This window comes from Hordeum vulgare, chromosome 5H, assembly GCF_904849725.1.
Source record: "Hordeum vulgare subsp. vulgare chromosome 5H, MorexV3_pseudomolecules_assembly, whole genome shotgun sequence".
NCBI classification, from domain to species: domain Eukaryota; kingdom Viridiplantae; phylum Streptophyta; class Magnoliopsida; order Poales; family Poaceae; genus Hordeum; species Hordeum vulgare.
In genome coordinates, this window is record NC_058522.1 from 15,109,726 (window position 1) to 15,115,047 (window position 5,322).

Below are 5,322 nucleotides of genomic sequence, written 5' to 3' on the forward strand. Positions count from 1 at the left end.
CAAAAACTTTTGTGTTCTACTCGAGATAACATCTACGCATGAACCTAGCTCATGATGCCACTGATGGGGAACGTCGCATGGAAACAAAAAATTTCCTACGCGCACGAAGACCTATCATGGTGATGTCCATCTACGAGAGGGGATTTGGATCTACATACCCTTGTAGATCGCACATCAGGAAGCGTTAAGAAACGCGGTTGATGTAGTTGAACGTCCTCACGTCCCTCGATCCGCCCCGCGAACCGTCAGACAAACCGTCCCGCGATCCGTCCCACGATCCACTCCGATCTAGTGCCGAACGGACGGCACCTCCGCGTTCAGCACACGTACAGCTCGACAATGATCTCGGCCTTCTTGATCCAGCAAGAGATACAGAGAGGTAGATGATTTCTCCGGCAGCGTGACGATGCTCTGGAGGTCGGTGATGATCTATCTCAGCAGGGCTCCGCCCGAGCTACGCAGAAATACGATCTAGAGGAAAAAACCGTGGAGGTATGTGGTCGGGCTGCCGTGGCAAAGTTGTCTCAAATCAGCCGTAATACCTCAGTATATAAAGGAGGGAGGGGGAGGACCTTGCCTTGAGGCTCAAGGGAGCCCCAAGGGGTCGGCCGAAGGGGGGGAGGAGGAATCCTCCTCCAATCCTAGTCCAACTAGGATTGGAAGGTGGAGTCCTTCCCTTCCTTCCCACTTCCCCTTTTTTTTCTCTTTGATTTTCTTTATCTCCTGCGCAAGGGCCCTCTTGGGCTTGCCCACCAGCCCACTAAGGGCTGGTGCGACACACCTAAGGCCTATGGGCTTCCCCCGGGTTGGCTGCCCCCCGGTGAACATCCGAACCCATTCGTCACTCCCGGTACATTCCTGGTAATGCCGAAAATTTTCCGGTAATCAAATGGGGTCATCCTATATATCAATCTTCGTCTCTAGAGCATTCCGGAAACCCTCGTGATGTCCATGACCTTATCCGGGACTCCGAACAACATTCGGTAACCAACCATATAACTCAAATACGCATAAAACATCATCGAACCTTAAGTGTGCAGACCCTGCGGGTTCGAGAACTATGTAGACATGACCCGAGAGACTCCTCGGTCAATATCCAATAACGGGACCTGGATGCCCATATTGTATCCTACATATTCTCCGAAGATCTTATCGGTTGAACCTCAGTGTCAAGGATTCATATAATCCCGTATGTCATTCCCTTTGTCCTTCGGTATGTTACTTGCGTGAGATTCGATCGTCGGTATCCGCTTACCTATTTCAATCTCGTTTACCGGCAAGTCTCTTTACTCGTTCTGTAATACAAGATCTCGTGACATACACTAAGTCAAATTGCTTGCAAGGCTTGTGTGTGATGTTGTATTACCGAGTGGGCCCCGAGATACCTCTCCGTCACACGGAGTGACAAATCCTAGTCTTGATCCATACTAACTCAACGGACACCTTCGGAGATACCTGTAGAGCATATTTATAGTCACCCAGTTACGTTGTGACGTTTGATACACACAAGGTATTCCTCCGGTGCCAGCGAGTTATATGATCTCATGGTCATAGGAACAAATACTTGACACGCATAAAACTATAGCAATAAAACGACACGATCAATATGCTACGTTCATAGTTTGGGTCTAGTCCATCACATGATTCTCCTAATGATGTGATCCCGTTATCAAGTAACAACACTTGCCTATGGTCAGGAAACCTTGACCATCTTTGATCAACGAGCTAGTCAACTAGAGGCTTACTAGGGATAGTGTTTTGTTTATGTATCCACACAAGTATTGTGTTTTCAATCAATACAATTATAGCATGGATAATAAACGATTATCGTGAACAAGGAAATATAATAATAACTAATTTATTAGTGCCTCTAGGGCATATTTCCAACAGTCTCCCACTTGCACTAGAGTCAATAATCTAGTCCACATCACTATGTGATTCTAACGAATCCAACACCCTTACAGTTCCGGGTTTGATCACGTCTTGCTTGTGAAAGAGGTTTTAGTCGACGGTTCTGAACCCTTTCAGATCCGAGTGAGATTTACAAATCTTTATGTCATCTTATAGATGATGCTACTACGTGCTATTCGGAAATACTCCAAGTATCTACTCTACTATACGAATCCGTTTCACTACTCATAGTTATTCGAATTAGTGTCAAAGCTTGCATCGACGTAACCCTTTACGACGAACTCTTTAACCACCTCCGTAATCGAGAAAAATTCCTTAGTCCATTTAGTTACTAAGGATAACTTTGACCGATGATCAGTGATTCAATCCTGGATCACTCTCTGTACCTCTTAACAGACTTGATGCAAGGCACACATCAGGTGCGGTACTCATCATGGCATACTTTAGAGTCTACTGCCAAGGCATAAAAGACGACCTTCATCTATTCTCTTTATTCTGCCGTGGTCGGGTTTTGAGTCTTACTCAAATTCACACCTTACAACACAACCAAGAACTCCTTCTTTGCTGATCTATTTTGAACTCCTTCAAAAACTTGTCAAGGCATTCATCTTGTTGAAACTTCTATTAAGCATTTCGATCTATCTCCATAGATCTTGACGCTCAACGTTCAAGTAGCGCAATCCAGGTATTCCTTTGAAAAACTCCTTTGAAACAACCTTTTATGCTTTACATAAATTCTACATTACTTCTGATCCACAATATGTCAACCACATATACTTATCAGAAATTCTATAGTGCTCCCACTCACTTCTTTGGAAATACAAGTTTCTCATAAACCTTGTATAAACCCAAAAGCTTTGATCAACTCATCAAAGCATATATTCCAACTCCGAGATGCTTGCACCAGTCCATAGAAGGATCGCTGGAGCTTGCATACTTGTTAGCATCCTTAGGATCTACAAAACTTTCTGGTTGTATCACATACAACCTTTCCTCAAGGAAACCGTCGAGGAAACAATGCTTTGACATCCTGTGTGCAATATTTCATAAATAATGCAACAACTACTAACATAATTTCAACAGACTTTTAGCATCGCTACGAGTGAGAAAGTCTCATCATAGTCAACTCTTTGATCTTGTCGAAAACATCTTTGTGACAAGTCGAGTTTTTTCTTAATAGTGAGTAGTCACCTTCATCGTCTGTCTTAGTTTTAAAGATCCATCTTTACTTAATAGTTTTACTACCATCAAGCTGTTCTTCCAAAGTCTACACATTGTTTTATACATGGATCCTCTCTCGGATTTCATGGCCTCCAACCATTTGTCGGAATCCGGGCCCACCATTGCTTCTCCATAACTCGTAGGTTCATTGTTGCTTAACAACATGACCTCTAGACAGGGTTACCGTACCAGTCTGCAGCAGTACGCGACCTTGTCGACCTACGAGGTTTGTAGTAACTTGATCCAAAGCTCAATGATCACCATCATCAGTTTTCTACTTCAATTGGTGTAGGCGCCACAGGAACAACTTCCTGCGCCCTGCTACACTCTGGTTGAAGTGACGGTTCAATAACCTCATCAAGTTCCACCACCCTCCCACTCAATTCTTTTGCGAGAAACCTTTCCGCGAGAAAGTATCCGTTTCTTAGAAACAAACATTCTGCTTCCGGATCTGAGATAGGAGATGTATCCAACTGTTTAGGATATCCTATGAAGGCGCATTTATCCATTTTGGGTTCGAGCTTATCAGACTGAAACCTTTTCACATAAGTGTCGCAGCCCCAAACTTTCAAGAAACGACAACTTAGGTTTCTCCAAACCATAGTCTATATTGTGTCATCTCAATGGAAATACGCGGTGCCCTATTCAAAGTGAATGCGGTTGTCTCTAATGCATAACCCATAAATGATAGTGGCAATTCGATAAGAGACATCATAGTATGCACCATATCAAATAGGTCGCGGCTATAACACCATCACACCATGGTGTTCTTGGTGGCATGAATTGTGAAACAATTTCCACATTGTCTTAACCGTGTACCAAAACTCGCAACTCAGTTATTCATCTCTATGATCATATCATAGACAGTTTATCCTCTTGTTACGACGAACTTCATTCTGAAATAGAATTGAACTTTTTCAATACTCCAGACTTGTGATTCATTAAGTAAATACTCCTGTATCTACTCAAATCGTCATTGAAGTAAGAACATAATGATATCCACTGCGTGCCTCGGCACCCATTGGACTGCATACATCAAAATGTATTACTTCCAACAAGTTACTATCTTATTTCATCTCAATGAAAACAAGACCTTGCTCATGTGGTATGATTTGCATGTCACAAGTGATTCAAAATCAAGTGATCCATCAGCATGGAGCCTCTTCATGCAATTTATACCAACATGACTCAAGCGGCAGTGCCACAAGTAAGTGGTACTATCATCATTTACTTTGTATCTTTTGGCACCAATATCATCAACATGTGCAACACTATGATCGAGATTCAGTAAACCATTGAAGGTGATTATTCAAGTAAATAGAGTAACCATTATTCTATTTAAATGAATAATCGTAGTGCAATAAACACGATCCAATCATGTTCATGCTTAACGCAAGCACCTAATAACAACTATTTAGGTTTAACACCAATCGCGATGGTAGAGGGAGCGTGCGATGTTTGATCATATCAACCTTGGAAACACTTCCAACACGTATCGTCACCTCGCCTTTAGTGTTATGCCCCAAGTGTGTAATTGCCATATTTGAAACCTATTGCAAGTGGATCCACCTTGTCTTGGATATGATGTTGTCATTTTGAGCCATGATTTCATGTGTGTCCCTTATTACTTCCTTCCCTTGCATGCATGCATAACATATCATTTCATTTCATGTCTTGTGATGTTGCTTTGTGGTCTTATGCTTCCTTGTGTTGTGATCTTGTGAGTTCATGTGTGATGCTCATGAGATGTGGGGTGAGTAGATATGATGTGGTGGTTGTTTACTCCAAAGCCCTTCTCAATTCAGAGACCCTTTTCTCTCTTTATTCCCTAGTTCAAATATTTACTTGCTCCTAAGCTGGTTTAAAAATGTCTCTTAATTAGGGGATATTGTGGGTGTTAAGTTGTGCAAGTTTGGTGATTTTAAAAAGTGTTTTAAACAGGTGCAATAAATACAAAACAGAGGCATTAATTCTGTTTTGTGAAATATTACTTGCTCCTAAAAATCTTGTTCTTGTTTTATTTAAATAGTTCATATTTTTCTATGACCAGGGGGTATTTTCTTTGATTTATCCCCAGTAGTTTTTGCCTTGTTTCATTTTTTTTCTTCTTTCTGGCCTTTCCTTTAAATAGAAGAGCCCAGAGGGGTTTATTTTTCTTTTAAGTAGCGCGAGTGGGCTTCCTCCCACCTA